The 14496-nt window shown below is 44.3% G+C and overlaps 1 protein-coding gene across 1 annotated transcript in view; it reads right to left on the reverse strand.

Annotated features, from left to right (window-relative positions):
• Positions 1 to 14496, reverse strand: part of pyd (zonula occludens-like protein polychaetoid) — a gene marked incomplete at its 5' end in the record, with an annotated part of 754603 nt that overhangs the window by 33871 nt on the left and 706236 nt on the right. The window lies entirely within an intron of this gene.

Raw genomic sequence — 14496 nt, forward strand, 5'->3', positions numbered from 1 at the left:
TCCTGTCTACACGCTACATGCCCGACCCATGTCCATTTCTTCTTCTTGATTTCAGCTATGATATCCTTAACCCCGGTTTGTTCCCTAATCCACTCTGCTCTCTTCTTGTCTCTTAAGGTTACACCTACCATTTTTCTTTCCATTGCTCGCTGCGTCGTCCTCAATTTAAGCTGAACCCTCTTTGTAAGTCTCCAGGTTTCTGCTCCGTAGCTAAGTACCGGCAAGATACAGCTGTTATATAACTTCCTCTTGAGGGATAGTGGCAATCTTCCTGTCATAATTTGAGAGTGTTTGCCAAATGTGCTCCACCCCATTCTTATTCTTCTAGTTACTTCAATCTCGTGGTTCGGCTCCGCGGTTATTACCTGCCCTAAGTAGACATAGTCTTTTACAACTTGAAGTGCACTATTACCTATCTCAAAGTGCTGCTCTTTTCCGAGGTTGTTGTACATTAGTTTCGTTTTCTGCAGATTCATTTTAAGACCCACCTTTCTGCTCTCCTTGTCTAACTCTGTAATCATGAGTTGCAATTCGTCCCCTGAGTTACTCAGCAATGCAATGTCATCGGCGAAGCGCAGGTTACTAAGGTGCTCTCCATTAACTCTTATCCCTAACTGTTCCCATTCTAGGCTTCTGAAAACCTCGTGTAAGCACGCGGTAAATAGCATTGGGGAGATTGTGTCCCCCTGCCTTACACCCTTCTTGATTGGTTGTCTGTTGCTTTCTTTATGAAGCACTACGGTAGCAGTTGATCCCCTGTAGATTTCTTCCAGTATGTTTATATATACTTCATCGACGCCCTGATTCCGCAGTGTCTGTATGACGGCTGATACTTCTACTGAATCAAACGCCTTCTCGTAATCTATGAAGGCTATATATAGTGGTTGGTTATATTCTGAGCATTTCTTTATTGTCTGATTGATAGTATGAATGTGGTCGATTGTTGAGTAGCTGTTCGAAATCCTGCTTGTTCCTTTGGTTGATTGAATTCTAATGTTTTCTTTATTCTGTTAGGAATTACCTTTGTATATAGCTTGTATACTACAGAGAGCAAGCTAATCGGCCTGTAGTTCTTCAAGTCCTTGTCTTGTCATCTCTTTTCTTATGTATTAAGATGATGTTAGCGTTCTTCCAAGACTGGTACTCTTCCCGTAAGGAGACACCTCGTAAACAGGGTGGCTAGTTTTTCTAACACAATCTGTCCTCCATCTTTCAGCAGATCTGATGTTACCTGATCCTCACCAGCAGCTTTGCCTCTTTGCATGCTCTCCAAAGCTTTTCTGACTTCTTCTATCATTACTGGTGGGGTGTCATCTGGGTTACTGCTAGTTTTTATGGTATTAAAGTCATGGTTGTGCCTGCTACTGTACAGATCTCTGTAAAACTCCTCCGCTATTTTAACTATTTTATCCATATTGGTAGTTATTTTGCCCTCTTTGTCCCGTAGTGCATACATCCGATTTTTGCCTATCCCAAGTTTCCTCTTCACTGCTTTGACGCTTCCTCCGTTTTTCAGAGCGTGTTCAATTCTCTCCATGTTATACCTTCTTACATCGGATACCTTACGCCTATTAATCAACTTCGAAAGCTCTGCCAGTTCTATTTTGTCTGTTGTACTTGAGACTTTCATGATTTGGCACTTCTTAATGAGATTCTTCGTTTTCTGGGAAAGCTTGCCAGTGTCCTGTCTAACTACCCTGCCTCCAACTTCCACTGCACACTCCGTAATGATACTCGTCAGATTATTATTCATTCTATCTATGCTAAGGTTGGTTTCCTCACTAAGAGCCGAGTACCTGTTCCGAAGCGAGACTCTGAATTCCTGTACTTTCCCTCTCAGTGCTAGCTCATTGATCGGCTTCTTGCGTATCAGTTTCTGTCGTTCCTTTCTCAAGTCTAGGCGAATTTGAGACCGTACCATTCTATGGTCACTGCATCGTACCTTGCCAACCACTTCCACATCCTGCACGATTCCTGGGTGTGCAGTCATTATAAAGTCTATTTCGTTCTTATTTTCGCCATTAGGGCTCCTCCATGTCCACTTGCGGTTTCCTGGTTTTCGGTAGAAGGTATTTAAAATCCGTAAATTATTGCGTTCTGCGAATTCTACTAGTAGCTCTCCTCTGGCGTTTCTAGTACCGATGCCATAATCTCCTACTGCCTGGTCTCCAGCCTGCTTCTTCCCTACCTTTGCATTAAAGTCTCCAATCAGTATTGTATACTGTGTTTTTACCTTACTCATTGCTGATTCCACATCTTCATAGAAGCTTTCAACTGAAGCGGTATCATAGCTGGATGTAGGCGCATAGGCCTGTACCACCTTCATCTTGTATCTCTTATTCAGTTTAATTACGATACCTACCACCTTTTCATTAATGCTATAGTATTCCTCTATGTTGCCAGCTATGTTTCTGTGAATTAGAAACCCCACTCCCAGTTCTCTTCTGTCAGCCAAACCCCTATAGCAAAGGACGTGCCCATTCTGTAGCACCATATCGGCCTCATCTGTCCTCCTAACCTCACTGAGCCCTATTATATCCCATTTAACACCCTCTAGCTCCTCGAATAGTACAGCTAGACTTCCCTCACTAGATAAGGTTCTAGCGTTGAACCTTGCCAAGTTCAGGTTCCACCATAGTTACATATATATATATATATTACTGGTGTGTTAATATTGGAAATCTTGAATATTTTTCAAATAGTGTTTGCTATTTCGATTCGATTTGTATCTGCATTTTACTACTCAATCTTCTTGAAATCATAAGTCAATGTCCGCTAGGCAGTGACCCCTTCAAATTTTAAATATGATTCACCCCATCACATTTTTGTATTGCTAAGAAACGGCCGACCAAGCTCTGCCACAGTCACAAATGTATTGGCTCAAGAAAATGATGGTTGCGTCATCGTGGGGCTCAATGCTGTTTTGGGCCTGAAATTTAGGCAGAAGATCTAAAAACTGAATGTCGAAGATTACTAGCATTTTATATTTCAAACATTCTTATATTCTAATGCCTATGGGGCAAATTTGGAACTCCGGTTTCAAAAGGAGTACACCCTTGTCCACCACATCAGTTGATTTTGCACGAAAGCTGAAACAGGAGAAGAAGCTCAGGTAATAGCATCTTTGCCTTTCATGTGTAAAGTGCTGTTGGCAACACTATGCTTGCACTGAATCAAGTATTTAAATAAAACTTGGCCTCTGCATTGCCACATGCTTGATAAGACAGCTACGAAACACACCACCCCACCAGCACTTTAACCTAGCCAAAAGAAAGTTAAAGAAAGTTTCCTCTTGCTATTTCATAAGAATATGCTTAGGCATGCAGTTTCTCACAAAAATAACTAGAGGGATAATGTGGAAATATATGAGTGCACAAGGTAAAGGAAAGGAAGCACTTTGGAAACGCTTGTGTCCCCCAGCTGTGTTCATGCTGTTAGGCGGCATCTGTCCATTCGAGGGCCATTGGAAAAGGATTTGAAAAATACTCGAAGCAAAGTCTTAGAAACAGGTACGTATCCTGAAAGACTGGCTGAGGGTAAACTTTTTTTTGAATCGCAAGGCCAAGGCCACTATGGTCATGCGCTGCTGGTGAAACAGCAAAGGTCAGTAAAACCGGCCACTGAGTCCATTTGGTCTAGTTGTCTCGCTCATTTAGTAATAAGCGGAGGCAAACAGTCAGGACAGGTAGAAACAGTGTTCGTAAGGGGTTCCAAAGTGTAGTTCGTGAAAAGATTGCTGATGAAAGGTCCCAAGTATAGTTTACCAGCCTCAGTACCCAGGCAGGAGCTCTTGGCCATAGCTCAGAAGTTGGCTGACTTGACGCCCGGTGAAGACAGACAGTTGCCTCTCAGCAGCAGTCGAGGCTTTAAGTCGTGCGCCACGTAGCGAGCTTCGCACTCGAATGGTTCTATGCAAGACAGCGGAGTGCGTCAACAACTTGGGTTTGGTTCTCTTACACTGTGATAAGGATGGTAGATTTGCTGTCCTACCCAAACCCTTAAAAAAACAAACAGAACAGCTATAGATTAAAAAGAACTTCAAACCGTTCAGTGAGACACCTTCCAAGATGTCTCACTGAATGGTTTAAAGCTCTTATCGGCTCTTATCGGAAGTGGGACTGGAAAGTCTTTCGAAAACCGTGAAGTCTTGCAAAAGTGACGTTCTAGTCTTTTCGGCCAAGACCCATAAGGTTGTGTGTCCCCTATGAGCCATTGTTATGGAAAGGAGATGGTGGCAGCATCTCGTCAGCTCCTACCTGCAATGACAACTGAACCTATTGGCTCCTGATGACTCCTTCAAGCTGAAGTATTCCAACGCATTAGCGGGAGACCTGTTGCCAGGCATGTGTGGTGCTGATTACGAATTTTGGGTTGATGTTGAAGAATTGTTTCATTCTGTCCCGCACAAAGAACTGTTTCTAGGTATACAGGAGGACATTGATTCTTTCAGGGTAGTAAACCTTCAAAACAATGCTTTAATAATGTAGAAAATTTCATGGAGCTACTTCAGTGCTACCTGTGTGTGACCTTGGTGAAATTTGATGATTTCACAGTTGTCCAAAGGTAAGGCATATGCATTGGGTCCTGTGTGCCCCCTGTGCTTTGTGAAATATTCTTAGCAAAACTTGACCGGAAGCTACAACATGAGCTCGTGGGACAACCTGTAGTTAATGTCAACAGATATGTCGACGACTTCCTAGTGGTGTTGAACATAGACGATAACTGTTCACCCACTTCAGAAGTAAACAACATTTTGGATTATTGTAAACAATGCACAAGTTCATTATCAATCACCCATGAACAACAAGCCAGAGATGCTTTGCAGTTTTTAGATCTTGACATTGATTTTATTCAAGTTGACCACGTTTGCTGGGAGTTTTCACCGCAGTCAAACAAGGGCTTGTTACCCTTTGACCCTTCTCACACCAAGATAATAAAAATTCCCACAGAAAGCTAATTCCTGCCTTGATTCCTCACGCAGCAAATCATGTTCGCATAAAATGGATTGCCATTTCTGGAATAAAGTGAGACCCCTACTCACTTCGGGTTACCCGGACAGCTTGCTTGTGGCAGGAGGCAGTACCGTGTTAAAGAAGTTGAAGAGGTTAGGTGCCACCAACACGCGAGAAAAAAGGCCAATGAAAACAGTTGTAGCCATGCCCTACATCCATAAAATGTGGCAGAGTTTGATGAAGTGGGTGCGAGCACGGAGTATATGTTGTTCTCAGGGCTCCCAGCAAACTGGCTAGACTGTGTCCCACAATAAAAAATCGTGGAAAGGAAAGGGTGCAAAAGAGCAGTTTCACAAAAAAACGTGCCACACTCTTTATACTGTGTACTTCAGGGGTTGTGTACGTATACCCTTGAGCTGCACCAAAGTGACATCGGCAAGACGGGCCGATGTTTAAATGATCGACTCAGAGAACATGCATCGATCTTGAAGGTTGTCGGAGATGTCACGCGCTTGTCAATGCACTGCAGGGATTGTGGGTGCAATGCGCAGTTTGGCAGCACGAGGGTTCTGGGCAAATCAAAACTTCAATTGACCAGAGAAATCATGGAAGGACAGCGCGAGGATTCTGGGCAAATCAAAACTCCCATTAATCAGAGAAATCATGGAAGCAGAACAGATTATGGGGAATGCAAGTTTGTCTATCAGTGTACTCTCAGTAACACAAGTAAAAAAGAGGTGTGTTTTTTGAGCAGTTGAAGAATATAAACATACCTTTGTGGGCGGGTGATGCCTTTATTAACTGAAAATTTGCACATGAACGTTTCGGTGTTCTCGTGCGTCTCTCTTGTCAAGAATAGTTTGGCTCAAGCTAGCTGGTTCATAGCATTGGTTCATAACACTCATTTTGAAAGGGCAGTGCAATGACACAAGGAAAGAAGTACAAGTGCTTTTTGTCAAGTGCTTCCTTCTTTCTATCATGTGCTCTCATATATTTCTACATTATGTTGTACTAACTAGCCCGGTGTTCCACTTTATTGTACCTAGAAAGAAATCTGGTGCCACCTTCAATGCAAATTTCTTAAGCGGCCTCGTTGCAGCACTGGGAATGACAGTATAGGTGTTGAGCGAGGCTTTGTCTCAAAAGCGGATACTGCGGAAATAGAGCTTCTTAAAACAAAACTATTATAAGCAGATCTCGTTCACACGTATTATATTCTAAAAGTCCACTCACCTTGACAGCACAACCAAATGGCAAAAGAAAGAAACAGAGAACATGAAATGGCAGACGCAATGCTGGCTTTGTCATTTGCCTGCCAAGTTTAGTGGTCGTTGGTTATTTTTCACGCTTCATAAAACTGTACACTAACCCAGAAGTTTCGAGCGTTAAATAAATCATGTTTCAGTACACTTAGAAAAAATAAAGAGCTTATTACATGCTCTTTTTGTAGGAAGTCAACCATTTACCGCAAGAAATGCATTAAAGCCAGACGCATCTTCGAGATATACAAATCCAAGTCAAGTTCGAAGCTCACATATTCCCGAGCATCCAGCAGCTCACTAGCGCCAGATTTCCCCTAGGTAATTTTGCGAGAAACTTCATATGCTTAGGTATCCTCTGCAGCTTTATTTTTGCCCATTAGATTCAAAGTACTCAGGAAAAAAAATATTCCAGAAATATTAGAAAAGTATTCAGCTTGATTCACAATCGCAGTTCAATACTCGAATTCAGTTGCACCCAAAATTTTCTACTCGCACAGATCTAGAAAAAACACACTAGAATGGTATTATTTTCTGCACTAACGTTTAAACCTGCCTATAACGAACCATAGTACAATGAATTTTAATATTAATGCACATATATAAAGTGGACAGGGAGATAGCCGCCATGCTAGCTCAGTTGATAGAGCATCTGACGCTTTATTCGAAGGTTGCAGGTTATCTTGCTGTTCACAGCAAGCTATCTTTTCGTCCACTTTTCTTTATTCACATTTACATTACAATTACTTCTAGTTGCATACCCTATACTTACCTAGGTATCACTGTCTCATAGATCGCATTAATATTGTGTCTAACAAAGAAAGTGAGCCCTTAAATGTACACTTTTTTCCTTCATTCATAGCGAGTGTCTCGTTCTGGTAAATTTAGTCCTTCAGGCAGTATACGAGGGATTATGGGCCAGATGTCGACTTGCAATAAGTTCACAAGCTACGTCGCACCAATACAGGCAGATAAAGAGTGTTCTACACTCGCCGTCATATCAAAAATGCCAATAAAGATGTATTGGTTTCATAGAAAAATCTTATTGGATCTATAAGAGCTGTATTGGTACTTTATTGGTCTTATTAGAATTTTGTTGGCACCTATAAAAATAAATTACCTTCACCTATTTGTCACCAATGAGGTACCTATAGGTTGTAGCTCTTCGTCACCCATAGAACCAATAGGCACGTATTGGTGCCATTAGGGTTTCATAGGAGACAGCTAATTGATAGGCGACAACTATTGGTACTCATAGACTGTAATAAGTGAGACATATTTGTCGCCCATAGAACCAATAAACAGCAGCTATTCATCATTTATAAAACTAGCTGGTGTGACTTACTACTAAAATCAAGTAATTGTGAGGTTATATTAATGGTATTAGAGGCCATTCATATGTATTTCAGTCATTGGCAAATTCAATCAAAAGGGAGTTTTTGATTTGTTCAATATATGAGCAAAGTGACATAACTATGCGTATTCCAAAATATTGCACCCAGATTTTTCATAAATATCACCAAAATAATTTGACACCTATAGTGAACATGAGTAATTTCATTCTGCATTCAAGATTATGATTATAATGTTGGTGGGCTTCATAAGCCCACAAAATAAGTGTTTACAAAAAGGCACGTTATCATAGAGCTGAAAAAAGAATGTGACTGCACGTAATGTCTCAGCAGAGAGCAAAAAAAAAAAAAAATCGTGAACAGTACGTCTTCTCGCTTCCCTTGTCGGGTAACTTCTCGAACACTTGTAGCTTTGGAGGTAATAATAAGACAAGTCATTCATGATGTATAATAACGAGACTAGCGTGACCAAGCCAAGAGCATGGTGAAGACAAATGCTAACAGCGCTGTCGCTCCTGTACGTAGTGAATGCGTAGGCGAGCTCATTCGAGCACTGAAAAGTGAACATTAATGTTCCTGTTTGCTGCCGTGGCCCGCAAGTTCGTGTACCGCAGGGCAGCACGAACTCCCTGCGGTAAGAGAAATTGACGTCGCTGATGTGTGGGACAGTTACATAGAAATTCTTATTCTTATTTCAGCACAAATTGAAACGAAAAAGGTCTAACATTTGAAAGATGCTGTAGTGCAATACAAGCTTAAAGAAACAAAAAAAAGACTATAATGTTGCCAGTATGTTTTACAATTTATTTTTATTTGTGCCACCGACACTTCAGTTTTCTATGCTTTTAATAATTTTTTAATGTGTCTAAAGCTGACTATATTTGATGAGAGAAAAAATATTGCAATAAAAAGTGAGAGAATAAACTGTTGTTTTTGTGACATGACCATGGCAAGAGTGCTCAAGCCAGCAAGCGTGCGTGCGAGCCGACTACAGCCAGCCACAGCCGTTGTTGGCTAAGTGTGTTGAAGGCGTGGTCGTGCTCGGTGTTTGTATAGATTTTAAAGTGTTTTAAAACTAAATTGGCACATGAAATTGCGACGATGATGCTAAATTAGTCATGAACGTCAAAGGAGTTACAGTGTTAAAAGCAGCGCCTCAGACTTAAACAGCAGTAAATGGTACCGGTGCGGACACAATGCCTACCAAGGTGATTTCTTCCGAGTGAATACCCTGCGGCTGCAAGGTAAGTGATCTGTTTTTATATATTTGTTAGTCAATACAAGTTGCTTTTCTTTTGCTTCTAATTAGTGTATTTGCCAGCGATCAAAGCATGTCCCCATTAAAAGTCTTTGACAGCTTTATTTACTCCAATACTTTTTCTGAGAGTGAGTGAGAATTTATTAGAAGGCAGAGAGGTCGGCCTGAGCTAGTTCGCTCTAGCCTGCTACTCTACACAGGGGAGAAGGGAAAGAGGAAAGGAAGAGGGATGAAGGGTGATGATGGGGACAAGAAGAGGTGGATAGTTTTTCTGCTCTGCAGTACAACACTTTTGAACATTGTGGGGGCTGTTGGCATATACAAACACTGGCATAAATGCATGTTATTGACTAGCACATTGTTTTCGTGGTAATTCAAAAAGACTAAAATATTATTGTCTTTGTTCAATCATAGCCAACTCCACGAATCGCACTGTGGGTTTTCTACGTAGAAATTTAAGACTTGCGCCCCCGTCAGTTAAACTAATATTGTATGTGGCACTTGTTCGTCCAAAATTAGAGTATGCATGTTCTGTCTGGGATCCCCACCAATCTCACTTATCCAACATTCTCGAATCGATTCAAAACCGTGCTGCGTGTTTTATCTACTTTGAATATACCTACAATGCCAGTGTTTCCAAACTTAAAACTAGTGCTCACCTTTATAATCTAGAATTACGACGTCACATATCTCGACTATGCCTTCTTCACAAATTTTATCATGCCCCCATTGAAGTTCCAGCCATCCTGCCAGTCCATCGCTCATCGAGCCGCACAAACCATTCAAGCGCAGTGTATCCTCCACCAGCCCAAAGCACCGCACATTTTCCCAACTTTTTTGTGACAACCGCACGGGACTGGAACCGTCTGCCTGCAACTACCATGCACCACTCCGACCCGCATCGATTCAAGATTGCCCTTAAATCACTTTTTTTATTCTGTAATTAATATCCATCCCTCATGTAATACCCCAGCTGGGGCCCTTGAGGTATTCAAAATATAAAAAAAATTAAAAAATAAAATAATAGTACACTTCGGGGATAGGGAAGAAGCTGAGCTTATTGCCAACAAAAATCTGGTGCAGCTCTCCCATCATTATTAGCATTCATGCTCACAGAACCCCATTCTGTAGCATACATGGCTGCAGTAGACAGTCGCTTATTTAGTGAAGCTTTTTGTTTGACTCCTGAAGCTCAAATGCAGGGACTGATTTGGTGCTAGTGCAGTTTCACTTTGCCCACAAGTGTCCTAAGTCCACCCATGTGACTGAGGTCTTGTTTCTGGGACACAAGCATAATCAAATCCTCTGCACAGATGTGACAAAATATTCGACCTTACTGTGTGAAGCTGTTACCTACTGCGAGCTCACCGGAATTTCCCTTATGCTGGTTCTCCATTTTTTAATGCAAGAATTTTTTCAGTAGCACTTCTAAAAATTTTCCTTCCTTCTTCCTGGTAATTTATGTTTTTCTTTTCAGACACAACTTAGAGAAGTGGTGTAGTGGCATACATTCAACAAGAAAGAACAGCAAGCTTGGAAAGCTTGTTTTGGGGAAGATTGCATATTTGATGAAATTATCTTCTACTAATTATATATATATATTACAGACCTCACTTTGAATGGATTTTTTTCGTTTATTAGAGGCTACGTTTATTAGAGACACACACATTGATATGACATTATACTACTGTGTAATGCCATATCAACTGTGCGTATAATTTATCTTACTGTTTGTAATCTGACTTTACTGCCACGAGTAACCATTGTGTGCGCATGAACCTATGTTGCATGTGAGTGACCCTGTTTTTGGTATATATGTGTGTGTGTGTGCATACGAAGAAGGCACAGAGAAAAGTTAAAAAAAAAAATGACTTTGAAGACACATTTGAAGGAGAGAGCTCCCTCGGCGCACACGTAACGCGTGTCGCACCCGCACATGGCGCCATCTATCGCCACGCGCCGTTACCAGAAAAGAAAAGCAAAAGATTGCGGCCGTGCGGCGGAATGCCCGCGAAATCGTCGCGGGCGCGCCTCAGATCCCCACATCTTCCTCTCCTCAATTCACCCTATATACCGATCTGCAAAGGCAGCCGGTCGTCGTCTATGCATGCAAGAACGTCATGCAATAGCTAGCTTCATCCTCGCTCTGCAACTGCTGCTGAAGAAAAAAAATAAAACAACACAACAACACTTGAGAAATACATTGAAGAAGCATGGCTATTTGGGCTCATTCACTTAAGTTCAGTTGGTAGTCAGCGCTCATGTTGTCCTCTTTGCTTTCCTTGCCTCGCCTTTCGTTTCACGTTTCTTCCAGCACCTTCGTGCTTGCGCTGCAGCCCTTATTATCATGAGAAATACAATGGCGCCGTGGAAGAGGGGTAACGGGAGTTCATGGTGCTCACGCAAGAGAGGTCCACAGCTCAGAGGGGAAGCGTCACATAATGTTTGGCTTGGGTGAGTGTGTGGATGCGAGAGTTCAAGGCGAGAGTTCTGGTTGAGGCCCTCATACAAGGAATGGGCTCACCATCGCCTCGTCCATATTAACGACAGGCCGGCGAGTCCGACGAACGCCGCCTCAGTGGAGGTTCGATGGACCTCATTGCGACAGCCGGCCCTTCTGCTGGAATCATGGTTGCCAAATCCACTGGCTGCGAGACGTCTCGGCGTCGGTCGAGTCGTGCACAGCGTCTGCGACAGCTGGCCTTGCGCAGGAGCCGTGATAGAAAGGCCGACAGAGCTCCTCAGGAACGGTCGGGAGCAGGGCACAACAGGGCTGCCTAACGAACACAGGTCTCCAAACACCTCCAGAGTCCAAGGTGGTGTAGAGGCCAGTGACTTCCTAAGTTGTCGTCGCCACCACGCACGTACACACGCACACACACCTCCCATGGTCGGGTCTCTCCGAACGCGCCCCGCAAAGGAAGGCGCAGAGTGTCCTTTGTCCCTCTCCCCACGCTAAAGCACCGATTCAAGATCCCCTCCTCTAGCGAGGAGAAAAAAAAACACGAAAAAAAAAAAACATTAAGCGAACAAGAACACTCAAATAAAAATCAGCAGCAGCAACTGGACGGAGACGACTTCCTTGCAAGCACTGGCTGTAACAAAGTTAGCTAACTGAGACTAGACAGTAAAAATGAGGGCCTTCGGTAGCAGAAATAAGCCCGCCGTCCGACGCGAAATCACTCAGGTGACCACTTTCTCAGATTATACCGGTGCATGGTCCGAATGCGGTTCGCCGCACCGGGCGTGCGCCGTTGCTTGCGCGAAGAGCCACTGGGCGCTGGCCCAGGCTTGTCAGACCTCGACGCAAAGGCTTTCAGGTCTGCGATGTGGGCACAGCCGAGTTTTCCCGAAAGCGGGTCTTTCAGCAAATACGCGAGTGGAGTCCAAGCTTTCTCTACACGGTACGAACCAAGCCACTTGGGAGCGAGCGAAGCTGGAAACCCTTGCTCGCATTGATAAGAGTGTGGTTGCGTTTTAGGACGAGGTCACCTACTTTAAATGAAAGGTGGCGACCTTTTCAGTCGTACTGGGCCTTTTGCTCGGCCCCGGCCGATGCCAAACCCTTGCCTCGCTCTACTGAGAGCTCGACAAAGCCTGTCTCGAAGTGTTGAAGCGTAAGCAGAACAGTCTGCCGGTTCTCCCTCGTCCCCGTGCTGGCATTGCATGACACTGGTAACTGGATTTGCCAACTCCCTTCTGAAATTAAGGAAGTCGGGAGAGAAATCAGTAGAGCAACTCTCGGAGGTTCGGATTGCGAACGCGAGTTCACTCAAATGGTCTGCCCAGTCCCTTTGACTTTCGGCAAAGGCCGCCAACATCGGTTTGAGCGTACGATTGGTTCGCTCCGTCAAATTGGACTGGGGATGGTAGGGCGAAGTGGTGCAGTGATCAATTCCTAGCGAACAGCATGTATCACCAAACACCCGAGCGGTGAAATACAAGGCGTTGTCCGTGATCAATCTTTTCGGAAAGCCGTACAGACAAAACACTTCCTGCAGTTTCTTAAGCACCACTCGCGCTGTCACTTTCCGCAGCGGAAACAACTCCACCCATTTGGAAAAATGATCAACGACTACCATCAGATGTATGAACCCCTGCTTACTCCTGGGGAACGGCCCAATTAGATCGCAGGTGGCTACTTGCCACGGACGCTCACTGACAATCGGTTTTATCAAGCCGGGCGGCTTGCCACCCCTTGATTTCACCGGTTGACAGACGTGGCAGGAACGGCAATAGCGAAAATTGTCACGCTTCATGCCAAGCCAAGTCACAACTTTGCTCAGTTTCGCAAAAACTTTGGAGCCACTCAGGTGACCGGCCATAAGCTCGTCGTGAGAGGCTCGCAACAGTGCGCCTCTCAGACTTTTGGGCACAACCACCTTAAACGAGTCCACTGACTCCTCATCGGTGGCTATGTATTTCAGCAGGAGTCATCATGGTCTAGCAAGTATGTATCCACGGGGGACCCAGCGACACACGCCGGTTCCCGTCCCCCTGCGCCCGCCACACTACCAGCAGCGTCTCAGCACTCCGTCTTCCTGAGACCGTCGCTCAACTCGCGACAAAACGGATCATCTTGCTGGGCCTTCAGTAACTCTTGTCTGCTGAAAGCGATTCCCATTCTCCCAAAGAGGAGCCTAGTATTGTTCCCATTCAGGACTGCAGCCATCGCCTTCACTCGCATTGGCGTCGTGGCGATAGACGGCGCGTGGCGCCATCTATTGCCATGCGCCGTTACCAGAGCAGAAAAGCAAAAAGGTGTGGCTATGCGGCGGAATGCCCGCGAAATAGTCGCGGGCACGCCTGAGAACATTGGCCACGATGCAAAGCTAATGTAACGCACGGTTCAATGAACACTTTTTAATAAGCTAACGTAGGCAGGGCGAACTTGTGCCTGAGAATACTAACACAGCTAGAATGAAATCTAGTTCTCTCGAGGATCACCTCTGCCTCCTTTTCCACGTTCTTCTTTTTTCCAACATGGTTCGCGCGGAGCTGGGCCCCGCAGGTTCGCGCGTCCCAAGCCATCTGGAGGGCACAAGTATCCGTTAGCACGCGTAACTTGAAGTCACACTGTGTCATTGCCCCCCTTTCCAGAGTGCATCGTCCCGATGCTTGTGTCGAACTGGTTGCATGGCGATCATTCACAAACCCTCGTCGTGAATGTTGTTAACGTCAAACAACGTTGTGTCCTTGGCGTTTCATTGCCTGTCGTGATACGGTTTCATCCTGACGACATGCACAGTTTCCGTGCGATGCCGCCGTCGGGATGAAATATCCTGCCCTCTGGCATAACTTCGTAGTTGAGCAAGCCATCGCGGCGGAGCACTCTGTACGGACCGAAATAGCGGCGAAGCGGTTTTTCTGACAGGCCATGTATTCTTACAGGAATCCACACCCATACTCTGTCTCCTGGTGCATACTGGACGTCCCTTTTTCGCAGATTGTATCGGTGCGTGTCGGTTTTCTGCTGTTGGAGAATGCGATATCGTGCCAGCAGTCTGGCTTCTCCTGCTCTTTATATGTAGTCGAGAACGTCATAGACGTCAAAAGGTAACATTGCATCTAAAGATGTCGTTACCGTCCGGCCAAAAACAAGTGGAAATGTCGTCATCCGTGTTGTCTCTTGCATTGCAGTGTTATAGGCGAATGTTGCATAGGGTAATATTTTA

The sequence above is a fragment of the Rhipicephalus microplus genome, chromosome 4 (genome assembly GCF_043290135.1).
Source record: "Rhipicephalus microplus isolate Deutch F79 chromosome 4, USDA_Rmic, whole genome shotgun sequence".
NCBI lineage: Eukaryota > Metazoa > Arthropoda > Arachnida > Ixodida > Ixodidae > Rhipicephalus > Rhipicephalus microplus.